Source organism: Diprion similis, chromosome 3 (assembly GCF_021155765.1).
Source record: "Diprion similis isolate iyDipSimi1 chromosome 3, iyDipSimi1.1, whole genome shotgun sequence".
NCBI classification, from domain to species: Eukaryota; Metazoa; Arthropoda; class Insecta; order Hymenoptera; family Diprionidae; genus Diprion; species Diprion similis.
Window position 1 is genome coordinate 6,156,313 of NC_060107.1, and position 13,747 is coordinate 6,170,059.

The window sequence follows — 13,747 nt, forward strand, 5'->3', positions numbered from 1 at the left end:
TTAACCCATGATAATATCTGTTGATTTCTTCACAGGGCTTGGAAGAGTGGATGTACAATGTGGAATTTATTGCATTAAAGGCTGACCAAACCTCAGACTTCTTTCTTTACGAAGTCAAGTGGAGTGTTCCAACCGCAGAATATCCGATTCCGCAGGTTACAGCTAGCGTATTTTTTTGTATCGAAGCGACGCGTTTAAAAGAAAAGTCGCATCCCGTTAACGTAAGTCGATATAAATATCCCTTGAAAGCATTTTGCGTTGATTTTAATGATAAATAAATATTGCCAGTCAGTATCCGAGTCTGGTAATCCAAATTTCATAATTATATTATTTTCGCAAAGGTAACTTACGTCTTTGAAGGAACCCAATTCGTACATCAACCTGAAATACCGTTTCGACAGAAATGGCTCTACGATGTTTTAGACGTGAAGACTCTCTTCTTTAAATCCTTACGTTTTTGAAGATGAATTTTAAGAATCACGTCCGTCTAATCTAATCTAACAGTCGCAATTTCCTTCAATTATTCGTTTACAATGTACAAATTCAATCGTCAATACAGGTATTTTTCACTCAAAAATCCTAGGCTTACAATAAAATACAACAGATTGGCTTTGGATGGTGACATTTCGGAATCAAGGTAACTAAAATTTACTTAGATATACAGAAACATCTAGGAGAGGAGTATAACTTATTTTTCTAGCCTGTAAGAGCAATGTAAACATGATCCATTTTCGTGATTCTTATTTTGGTAATTCCATTTCCGATAATGATACAAGTATTCAGCACCAACGAAAATACACCAAATACTTCTGACTTAATTGAGTTACTCTCGATGGCTAATATTGACTAAGGAAAACACAAAATGTTGAGTGAAAAACAAGTTTTACTAATTGAAAATATCTAACATTCTAATCTAATCAAATCATAACATTCTGAAATTTGAATTAAAAGTCAGATATTTGTGCGCAAGGTCACTAATCATCTAGGCATCACATCCCTCCAAATCAAGAATCCTTTAGGCTAGCCAACTTTCCTTGAAAATGAATGGGAAACCCATGATCTTTTTTGTCTTGTTAATTTGAAACAGTATTCTTTTGGTGTTTATGCTGTTCTAACTTTAAGTTCACGCGGCATGCTTCACTGTCAACTATAACTATAACTCTTGACTAAATTCGCTGCCAAGTTTACAGTAAATTGTGCATATTAACTTTAAAACTCTAGGCTGCCAGCCTTTTTTCGTTTTCTTTTGCAAAAATAACTCCTGTTATCTTTATTCCATCCCTTTTTATTATTATAAAAACATTCTTACGACACCGCAAACAATCTATTCACCACCGTGAAAAATGTGTCGCGAATTTGATCAGATGTCTCTTGACACTGTACAAGCATATGTAGTACAGATAAACATGCAAACGCGATGATGCATCAGCATGAATTAAAATTTGCTCTTAAAACGAGCTGCGCAATCATAATCCTTAACTCAAACACGCGTCCCATGTGTCATTCATTCGGTCACCAAAATTCCTCAGAATGAATGATGTCACGCGCCACGCGGCGTGCAGGCTTCTTTTACCGTCTTCCTCAAATTCTTCTTTTTCGCATTCTACGAAGTCGAGGGTGACACGAAAATTAGCCTGAATACTTCGAGTGGCTTCACGGCTCAGGACTGATTGAAAAATGAACGCGCTGCAAGAATTCCCGCAAACGCTGCGGCTGTGGTATACATTTATATACACAAAAAGTTAATACACGGATACTTAATTGACTAATGACGTAAAGATACATTGCAAACATTAATTAATCTCGGCAATATTTAAATATGGCGAGGGTGACGTTAAACATTTATTAGACATACGCTTTACTTTAACAACATACGTAACCGCAGGCTATTTTGGATGAATATTAACGTTTCATATCAATCTTACACATGGTGAAAAATGCCTCAGTATGATAACGAGGTAACGATTGTTTTCAAATTTTTAGAACGAGATGTTGCGAAACTTTCCGCCTCCTTCTCTAAAAACAAAAAAATATGGAAGATAGTAAAACGCGTTTTTTCAAATTGTTTTACAGAATATCCCGCTGATTCAAGCATTGAACGTGATACAAGACATTAATTTTGTGTCCCGTATAAAGTTGTATGTGTAAGAAAATTCCATTTCAAATCTGCGATCTGCACGACAATCGAGGCCAGAAAGAGCGAATGAACAAAATTTTTAAATGAGTGCAAAAATTGGGAAAGTTACACCAATTGCGAAAAACAAAAGGTCCTCGGGTTCGCCACCTGTCCCTCGACTGATTATATTACAGTGCATGCATGGTCAGTTATAGAAACTTGAGTAAGAGGCATGTGCTGGTCGCAGTGCAGCGGTCTTCTGCAACGTGTGTTTGGAAGTTCTTAAGCGGCCGCGGCTGTAATAAAACGAGGTCTCGGGTTTCGTCGCCTCCGCGGCACGCGCCCCACCGACGATCTTCCCTTTTTCCTTTTTACCTTTTCCTATTTTCCTTTTTCTTCTCGCTCCGGTCTGCAACAGAACATCGCCGCTGCAAGCGGCGAAGAAACAATGGGACAGGTGACACTATTCCCGGAATTGTTGTGCACTCGTATTAAATATGCTCCGATTTTATAGATCTGTAGATCATTTCACTCGGATCGGAGAAGGCAAGCCTGCACTGTTGAAATAATTCTGAATTTATTACACATTTACTGTAAAAATGATCTGTCAATTTACAAAGTCTAAATTACTATGTATTTTTCTCAAATTTATAACAAAAGTCTTTGATGTTACTAAAATTTGTAGGAAGAACACAAAAAAGTCATTTCAATTTACGTAATTGTGTAGTAAATTTATTGTATTTGTGAATTGAATGAACAATAAATGTTGGGTAAATTCGCTGTTCCGTATCGGAATAAAGCTTCCAATACAGTGTAGGAAGTTCTAATCGGAATTTTTAACAGTGATAGGAATGTGGAAAACCTGTAAGAACCAAGGTTTTTTGTTCTACCATCCAAAAGTCAGGAAATTTTGTCGAATTTCTAGAAAAATGGAAATTCATATGGTATATACATATGTTGTTTCAATTATTTATAGAGTCTTATAGCGAAATACTTAGCATACCTCATGTTCTTTTAACCGATTTGAGTTGACAGTGTTATTGACTCTGTTCTAATTTTGTCTCTGTCTTGGGCTATTGCAATGGATAGAAAGGTATGCGAAAAAAGCTTCAAAATTTAGCGATCGAATTTATATATACGACCGAATCCAGTAAAACTCGATTTCTTTTCTAGTTGTGTTTTCTATACCAAAGTTTTATTAATTTATTTTCCAATTCTTCCATAGAGATTCACTTTCTGGATTATTAAATGCGAATGGCTGTCAATCCGAATTGCATTTTGCGTTTATTCGAAACAAGAATCGTCTAACATTTGAATTTCTCGAAAAATTTTGTCTCCTTCAGTTAATGCGAAACTCCGAGAATTGCGCGGAACCTTGGACTGAATATTTGACACTGTCATTATAAAATTCGTCGAATAAAATATCATTCATTTTCATAGATTAACCCGCATATAATTGGACCAAGGTACCCAGATGCAGCTTCTCCGTCGGATAAAACGCGCCGACTAGAGCCGTATTAGAAAATGACTATATTTATCGACGTTTATTATTTCAGGTCGCAGCTACGGTCAATGGACTCGCCCGTTTGGATTTTTCAAATGTTCACAAACGTGTGTGCGAGTGTATGTCTGCGTGATAAACAGGAAGTTAGATACGTTGCCAGTACACGCTTATCGAAATACCAGTACACACTGAAAAATATTACTCTTTCGAAATACCAACAATCAACCATATCACACTCAACTACTTCTTCACCCGATGACTGTCATAATCGAAAATTGGATGGCTGATATTCGGAGTCATTTCAATTAATTCGGCATAATAATGGACGTGTAAAATCTGCGAAAGGATCGACGACCCAAGAAAAGGGTCTCATTGTCTACCGCAATTGTCCGGGGTAGTTCGAGAAGACGGTTCAGAGCTGGGAGCACGTGGTTGGTTGAAACTCCTGCTGAGCCGACCTTTGCAGACCTCCCGGCGCAGCTCGACCACCAGCTGCAGTTCCTCTGTTTTCATGTCAACCTCGTCTAGTTTCTAAAAGTCCACCACTGTTCGGGGCCCTGAGGAGAGGGCCCAGAAAAAAACGGTAAAAGGAGGAAAAAAGCAGCAACAAGAGAGCCTCTGCATGCGTAGAAGCTCCGCAAGACCAACGCGCGGATTGCACCTCCTTGGTTCAAGACGCTTCGTCGTAAATAGCGCAAGTCGACCGTCGACGCCGCGCACGCGACGCCCTGGGAGACATTAACGTCGCGAGTCGTCGCGCTGACGATATTTCAGCTTGCATATTTCGAGGCTTGTTGTGTGATTTATTTCGTTATTTTAAACGAGCCATTCAAGTAGTAGCTGAAGCATTTTTTGCAAATTTTCTCATCCCAAGCCTAGTGATAGCGATTGATAACGTTTGCTTCTTCTGCTTGCTACTGTTTTTTAACGTTAGCTAACGCTTTTTCAAAAGTTTATTCGCAAGTCGATTCGTTACCTTGGAATGGCAGAATTGCCATTTTTATTGGCATATTCTGGTCAATTTATTCCTACTTTATTGAATATTAATTATTGCTAATTATTAATACACATTAACGTGTTCGGTAAAATGTGAATTCATTACTCGTTGGGTATTAAATACATTATATATTGTCTTTGCAATAAACATTATATTTGCTAAGATATTATTATCGAGCAATTCATGCATTATTAACACCTCCTTTTAAAGAAAATTTCTTTGTTATTCTCTTTGTTTGATAACGTTTCTCTGAATGGCCAACCTCTGTTTTAGCGTTAGTTAATACTTGAATGGCCACTTAGCGATGGAATTCGTCAAGGGAGCTGGTCACCCTTTCGCGTTTCATTTTTAAGCTACAACTTTGAACAGCCGCAACTATTGATACGGGAACGTTGGCAAATGACCAACGATTAAACAGCTGAAAGATACTGTAGTTTTACATTTATTTTAAGCTTTGAAATTTGGAGAATAGCCTGTAATTGTTTATCTCAATTCGTTTTACTCGAAACAATGTTTTTAAACACTTTTCACGAAGGCAATTTCAAAATAGTTTGTACGATTTTTAGGATATTTGCTTATACACATTCTATTCTGATGCCTATAGTTTTCGCTGGAACTATAATAACTCGTGTCTGAAATAGATTCTTTAGGCTAGAAATTATAGACGTTCTAAAATGCAATAAAATTACAGAAAAAATTTACTGAACGTACCGAATTTTAGCACCACTGCAATTCTAAACTCAAAATCTCGTCTACACTTGAACCATTATGTACAATATTTCAAATTATCACCTTAACATAAAGATAAAACTTAACTTGTGAACTTTCCAGTATCAATAGCAGCTGCTCAAAGTTAACTAAAAAATATCCTCAACTATTTCGTTGTATGAAATTATGTGTTTAGCGACATAACTTAGTCGAGCCAATCATCGGATCCAAAATGTCAACCAAATATTTAGTTGATTAGGCACAGCTGTTATTTATTTGAGTAAAAAAAAAAAATCTATTGACTCGATGGTGGTAGTTTTTTTTTTTTTATATAATTTCGGTGTATTCGTATATAAAAATTGGGACATTCACTATAGTAATATTTATTTATTATTATACCTAGAACTCTGAGAAAAGAAGAAAAGTGAATAATATTGAGCTGAGTAATAGTAAATTTAATTGAACCAAATACTATTTGGCACGGATTAAGGTAGTCTGTCATTTCCAGGGCATTATGGGTAGTACACACGAGGTTTTCCTCTGACTTTTTTTCTCGCTACTTTTCTTCATCGTTTTTTTAAGCTTTATCCCAGTTGTAGAACCAACGTTGATCCTGTGAGGCCCAAACAGCCTACGGACACATGTTTCACTTTTTGTGCTGGCATTTAATATTTTCCACGTTCTGACCTGGCAGGTTGCAGGTCAAATTTTGGGTCGACCGGCCTGAAATGTGAGTAAAAACAGGTTGGCTGCAAGTGGAACGAACCAATTCACGCCTGTCTGAGTCAAATTTCTGAAGTGGATTGGCGTGGCTCGAGACCACAAATGTTTTGCTAAGTAGTTTTACGCCATCCCGAAACGATACTCAAAATACTTTGTTCGTTGTTAATTATCGCGTCGTTTTCACGAGCTGATGAAAAACTGCTTTTTCTTATGCATCGTCTGCATGCTACGCTTATAAGCATTTGAAGAATATATCGTACGTCAGTTGGGTAAAATACGATTAAACGGGAAAATCCATAAGTTATGAGATAAAAAAATGAAATAAATTTTAAACATAAGAATCAATTTATCACCAATTTCAGAGAGATTACATTATTGCATAATTTTTGTGTAACGAAATTACGATGCTCTTTATATATTTCTACGGTTTAATGTCTTCGTGCTCAAAGAAATAGATTCTTTAAAAAATTTTTGAGGTAGATTTTTCGTTTACTTACCTTTCGAGTTTGCCAAGAAGAGAAAAAAATTATTGTATTCAAAATTATTAAATAGCCTATCATTAATGAACTTTTGTTGTGTGAAAAAAAAGATGTATAAATGTTTTGAATATGTATTTCAGGCGATTCGTAAAAAATTAATCAAAGACTACAGTGAGTTTCAATTCAGTAATGCAGAATGATCGAAATGTGTCTTAGCTTTATTTTTTTAAATTATAGGTACCAAAATCATGATAACGGTTTAATTTTACTTCAATTCATCCACACTGACTTCATGTTATTTTATTGAACTTAAAAACGAAAAATCTGTTGCCTTAGAATATATCACCACAATTAGTAAGCAGTAATCATTATTTCCAATATGATTATTGACACAATTTCCGAAAAACATGACTCTTAATCCACGATAAATCTGACAAATCGCAATGTTTAAAACTTACTTCCGTGCGTTCGTGACTGCTTTGAACAAACCAAACCAATCGACAAAAAAAATTTTGAAAAATCTAGCCCAACACACACAGATACAGGTGATTGTTCCATGGATCACCTCGGTTACTAGACCACGACGAAGTTCAACGAGGAATCAGATCTAGGTGTCTATGCGTGGTTTCGAGGTGCCAGCAACCACCGTCCCTGTTTACATCAACTTTTTTCCCCCCCTGTCTTAAACATCACATCCGCCGTACTGCTTCCTCCCCGAAGCATGGTCTCCGTGGAAGTTAGCAGCGTCAGCAGGAGTTGAGAGAGGAACTACCGCCATCATCCGCTTCAGCAGTCTAAAACATCCGCTGCACCAGCCGCTGCCAGGAGGTCTGCCCTATACACCCACCTCGGTAAGAACGTACTTGTGATCATACGGCCGAACTCCTCTCTGTTCTCCGCCTTTTAATAATACAGCTTCACATCTTTCCGTGTATCCTCTGATCCCCCCTCCGTATGGCCACTTCCGTCTTTTGTGGTGCAATAAGCATATAGGTACGTATACACAGGCATATCCGAAGCTTTTAAATGGAATTTCATTCGAAACGACGGCTGCTTCTCATGTGGCTCAACCAACCGGTGCGTTATTCAGTGTCTGAGCTGAGATATTGACTCAAAATTCAATTGCCGTATATTATTTTAAGAGAAACGTATTATCCACCTGTTTGCTGGATTTCTCTATCGAACGGATTTTGCTCACTTGTCAATCGAAATATATATTACATATATATTTATGTATATGTATATGGGTTAATTGAAAAACGATGTTGCGTCGAGTGCCTCTCGACAAACGGCAAGCGAGAAACATTAAGAATTGAGTGTAGATGCCGAGTGCCACTTAATTTCTTCGACTGGATCATCTCTGCATTTTTAATAAACCAATCGCTGAAAAAACAACACCTGAAATCAAACTGCTTGACGAAATTATGGATATAAAAGCGTACGTAGATCTACACTGACGAACAGTACAAAGAAGAGAAGACGGGCTTGACAAATCTTGAAATGAATATGAAAAAAATTGAATAACGCAAGCTTCTATAACTAGAACGTTCGAAATTATTGAAACCCTGGCGTTTTTGATCCGATTCTAGTGTGATCAACCTCATTTTGCTCGCTGACCAGATCGCCAAAAATCGTCTGAAAAGTTTTCGAAAGACATAAATTCTTTGTCAAGCGATCTCTAGAGATTTCTACAGCAAATAAAATAAGTCCAAAAACATTGCATAATCGGATGAAAAACACTAGAGTTTTCTAATAAATTCTGACATTCTAATTGTCAAAGTGTTTTTTCGAATTGTTGATATAATATCTTTGACCATGTTATAAAAATTTGTTTAAATTCATTGCTATCACAATATGGTCTAAACCGCGGTCATCGTCATTAGCGCAATTGATATCGTTGAGGATTTTTGAAACTGCCTCATTTCTTTTCCTATCTTACGTCCTCAGCCTGTGGCAAAAAAAAAAAAAAACTGAGCATACAAATCCAAACCACAAAATTCTCTTCAAGACGATCAACGGGTAATGCGGCCATGTAAGGGATAACAGGGGTGCACGTCGCTAATTTTAGACCCCTAGGGTCAAAGACGTCGAGACGACGTCGTCCGGGGGTCCAGGGGGGACCTGGGGAGCGGCCACGAGGACGGAAAGGGCAGCTGGCGAGTCCGACGACGCGGGTCCGCCTGCACGTGGCTACACGCGTGTCCCCTGCTCGTTTTGAGATTGCTCACGAGTCCCGCCGTCTGCCCCCTGGACCCCCAAGTCCCCCAGGTCCAGGCGACGGCGTCGCGGGTCGCGCACGCGTCCGGCGAACGACGTCAGGGCGCGAAACTCGAGTACAGGAAACAACGCGCATTAAATCTCCGACTCAAATCACGCTTCGGTTTATTGCAATTTCAGCGATCACCTGCCGCCCGGGAAACCAGCCGAATGGCTGCGCTGCTGTGTTTCTGTGTACTTTAATCACTCGCTGACAACCGGGTCATTCGCGAGAGCTACCGCAGATCTATTCATTCGTTACACTCAAGGGGTGCTCTGGTTGATTTCGACGTTCTCGTACATACTTCCAAATATCGAAGTCGACATGTCTGGAATGGCGAAAAGGGCGTGACAGTCCTATTCTGTACACAATTTTGAACAAAAACAGTTCAATATACGTTTTTATTTAACACTTTGGAGCATACATTTTTTAAATGGTACTACGATCGTGAAAATTCTCACACGGGGTTCTTTGGGGTCACTGTAAACGAATCCGTTAGCAGATTTGCGAAATTCTAGATGGCGGATTCAAAATATGTGTCACTTTCAGCAAAATTCCACAATTTCTTAAATTTTTCGTGGTCATATCGAATCCGATATTTTGAATTTTGAAACTTTGAGTTCGAATTCGTAATCAGCAACCCCAAAAACCCACTTTTTCTAAATTTCAAGTTATTTCCTTGGATAGATTTCTTTCTTCTTCTTTTTTTCCTCGTTATTACTATATCGTTGTAACTAAGTCAATTTTCCAGACTTACGAAAAGTCAGTAACCGTGCATGAATGTAGACTTATATTTTTTTAATCAAATTTTAGTTCAATAACCAGTGCTTAACGGTTTTTGTACATACAAATTGAAAGAATACAATCTATCAGAAATTTGGGTTAAAAATTTAATACCTAAGATTTTTCAATTTGAGTCCGAAGAAAATGCGACAGTGTTGCGCGAAAAATCAGTTTTTTCTGAGAATATCCATTCGCGATTGAAACCTTGATTAACATAGCTTCTTTCCCTTCTTCTCTCTGATGGAAACAAAATTGGTCATCAGATTCAATCATTACTCCACATCATTTGCTCGACGACGCGCATCGCAAAATATTTTGATAACCACGCGTAGATATTTCCTCACTTCTTTTAGTTGCACGCAAGATGCTCGTGGAAAGAAAATATATGTATACGTCTGTGCGGCTGCATGCACAATAACGATGCATCTGCAGACGGGAACGTGAATGATCCGGTCTGCCCAAATCTGAACAGAGGCCGGAAGTTGGAATCAATAAAATTTCGTCGCTGGATAGATCATGTTCGGTTGATTCATGTCTTCCCATACAACTATTACGTAGAGAATACGGTGTTACCTACGTTGTAATCTGAGAAAAATCTGCCCGTCAATCACCAGCGTTTTCGGATGTAACCGAAAGACTGCGCGATCAAGATTAGAAGAGATTAAACAACAAGTTGTTATAATTTTCCAAAAAAAATTTTCCTCGAATTGTGAGACATGAAAGAAGACAGCTTTTTATGAAAGGGCTGCATTGCTCTTATCTGACTTTCGACGAAGTTGGAAAGGTGCGGGCTACGGATTACTCATTAAGATTCGGATCAAGCCATGCTTGCACATGGCTCAGCTCATCAGCCGCGTCACCCTACCGTGGCCCCAGCATCCTTCCGTTTTTGGATTACGTGAAAACAACCGGAGGATATGATTCAACCCAAATGTTAGTCACCTCGCCTGAGTTGGACTCAACAAAAACATACCAAAAGCCAGAAAAGCCGCTTCTCGTTACACAGCTTATACTCGCGACACGCGGTAGACAAGAACAAGAAGAGAGTCGAAATGGCAATTCACTGTCTCCTTGCAGATAAAATCGAGAAGTGTGTACGCTTAGATTTGGAAGAAACACTTCGAACTCAAAGTATAATGAGAACTCGTAGAAATCATTTCCAACGATCTTCGCCGTGTCTGTGTATAATACGTGTAAAGAGAAAATTGTGGTACAACGTGGAAGCGAAAAAGGAGCGCCACGTACGCTAGAGGATGAAAGGATACCCTGCGGGATCCCCAAGGATATCTCGGCCCTATTAAGAATGTTGGGGGTCCGTTCGGTGCACGTATATACTCGTATGCACATACCGACTGCACCGGAGTCTCGCTGCCCGGCACCGTTCGCCTCGGCTGCACATCTGCGTGCAACGGATGCAGGCTGCACTTTATGGACGCCCAGTGCAACCAATTTTGCTCCCGTACACAATCTCTCTCTACTACGCACACCCTCGCGACCGACGCGGTGCTTCTATAATTAGATTTCCTTGTTCTGCCTAGACACCTTAGCTGTAATAAATATCGGTCGCACGCCTCTCAGACTTTCCCGTCGGTGCGTCTTTTTTCCTTCCCTTCCAGGGATTATCCGCGATGGCACGCGACTAAGTCTGCAAAAATCACTCCGCCGTTCATATTATATGTACACAACGATCAGCCATTAAAACTCCATCCAAAGCTGGATGCAACATCTGTGCAATGAAAATTCTGGCGAGATCTTTTAACGCACGCCGCTAAACGATTTGGCAAAGCCATTCGCTGTTACCCTGATCTTGGCAAACGTTTTTCAGACTTACTTACCGGAAATTTTTACTTTACACACCAGCTATGACTTGAGGCTATCCAAAGTGTGCTAGACTCAAAGGGTAGATAAGCGTAATTTCGATTTTTTCAACTCTATCCTCACTCTCTTAATCGTAATGAAAATATGAAAATAAAACGAAAAATAATGATTATCGATAAAACTTTTCAACTTATATTATCGTTCGTAAGTGCAATGTCATTGTTTGAATGCCATACAGCTGGAGGATAACGAAGCGTTGAGACTTTGAGAGGAACGTGTGTGCGGAAAAAATGTCTGATTCCAGGAAATCCGCGGTCATATTAAAAATCTTGGCTGGTACTTGCGTGATTTTCTTCGATCCTGACCGTTACAGGTTGTCATGCAGCTAAAGGATAGGTGTAGGAGTCGAAAGAGTAACTGTAGATCGTGGATCGCGATCTATTTCCGATTATTGGCACTTCTTCAATTCCACGCAAGGATGTTTAATAGGCGAGCCGAGTTGCCGCCCGCTTTGGCCGTTCATCAGTGACACAGTCCATTCGCGAAGATTCGTCTTGTGCAATGTCTCGATCCTAATAATCCGGTGCCAATGGTGCAAGGCAATTACGAATCAGCTTAGGCAGCTCATTGAAGCAAGTAAAACCCGCCGCACTAGCGGGTCTCTAATTTGCTCGAAATGCCATTCGTATAAATAGTTATATACGCGTTAAATCGATTTTATGTGTGCAATGCGCATGATCCATTTACGATCACCGATCCGTATCCACTATCGCAGGTGGCGGAAAAAACATGTCGAAATAGAGCTGATAAGTATCATCCGAACGGTATTGAAAATGTCTGTGCATTTGTGAAAAAAAGAAGAAAAAAAAAAAAAAATGAAGGTATCTTTAACTAATGGCATGGCTTCCGTATCTGTACATTAAAGTTCATTATTTTTAAATGGTTTTACGCGGCGATGCAAGTTTTTCCAAACAGCGATGATCTAAAAATATCTGATATATTACCACGGTTCGAGAATTTTCGTTGATCTTTCAACGGCGAATCCATTTAATACTGACAAGGAGAAACTACAACTTCCAATCCACATATATGTATGAGTACCTAAAAAAATTTACCCTGCTCCAATCTGAACCATATTACACATGATATCATGAAAACTGAATTTAGAGTTGAGAATTCCTGCAAGTGGTCGACGATGAAAAGGCTACCGTGATAGACGGTGCCTCCTGAAAATCCAGAAACCCATCCTTCGGATTGCCAAGGAGTAATTATTCCAGCTGTTAGGTGAGTGTCAGCTCATCCTTCGTAGTGTCTTAATCGCAGTTGAAGAATCCTATTCAGTCTTTCCCACGCAAGGAGGACGTTGTCTGAGCTACAGAGAGCTGCAGGAGCGCCAAGTAAAGAGGTAAAACGGGATAGCAAGCGCGGTGCTCTTTCAAAGGATCTCGAGATAAGGTGGTTGGGAATTAAACGCGTAGGCAACACAACGCGTCTGCTAAATCGAGGCCTGCGTCGGCAGAGGACTACTTGGAACGCTAGAAGTTGGGGGGGGGGGGCCCTTTTGGGACCGTCTTCCCCATTCATCTCCCTCTCTTAGTCCCCAGCCGTTTCCACCGTTACGGCCTGCAAGACGGGGGCAGATCGGGTTTGGTATTCGTACGAGGTCGCGTGGCGAGCGCGTGCCACTCAGACGGCACCAAGACCAAGAGCCTCTCGACCGCCACGCCTCTCCCCAGCCTTCTGGTGGACGTCTATCAGGGCCGATCTTCCGGATCCTTGTACAGTTACTCGAGGGCCAAGCAAGATTCGTGAAGCAACGTGAAACCCTCAGTGGAGAGGCTGGTGGAGTGAATGGCTCGCCAGGTTGTCACCCGTTTTCTCAATGGAATCGCGCTCACGCACACGAGGAACATGCGCCTGTCCTCATATGCATGATAATTATATACACAAACACTTATGCCATCCTAACCCTGCGAGTGCAGGATGCTCCTTGTTCTCGCCTGCGTCTAAACGCCCCAGCCAGCTGATCTTTTTTATGTCTTTATGTACGCTCGGGGAGTGCTATCGTATTAAACGGTCCTGATGCTACTCCTGATGCTGCTGGCGCAGTGCTGCACTTGCGGGGAATCCAAGTACGCGGACCTACTCCATTCATCCGAGGATAGAAATAACGAAAAATTCCTTTCGCAAGCAACCCGCACTGCACACAACGCTCTGGAGTGACGCCACCCAAGTTTCCAATGAGCTGTAAACCGCCATTCATGAGCTCGAGACGAGGCTTGCTCGCTTTGGAATCGCCAAGACTGAGATCTTCGTGGCTATGCGACTCGGTATCCCAATCACCAATCTGCACGATCTATCA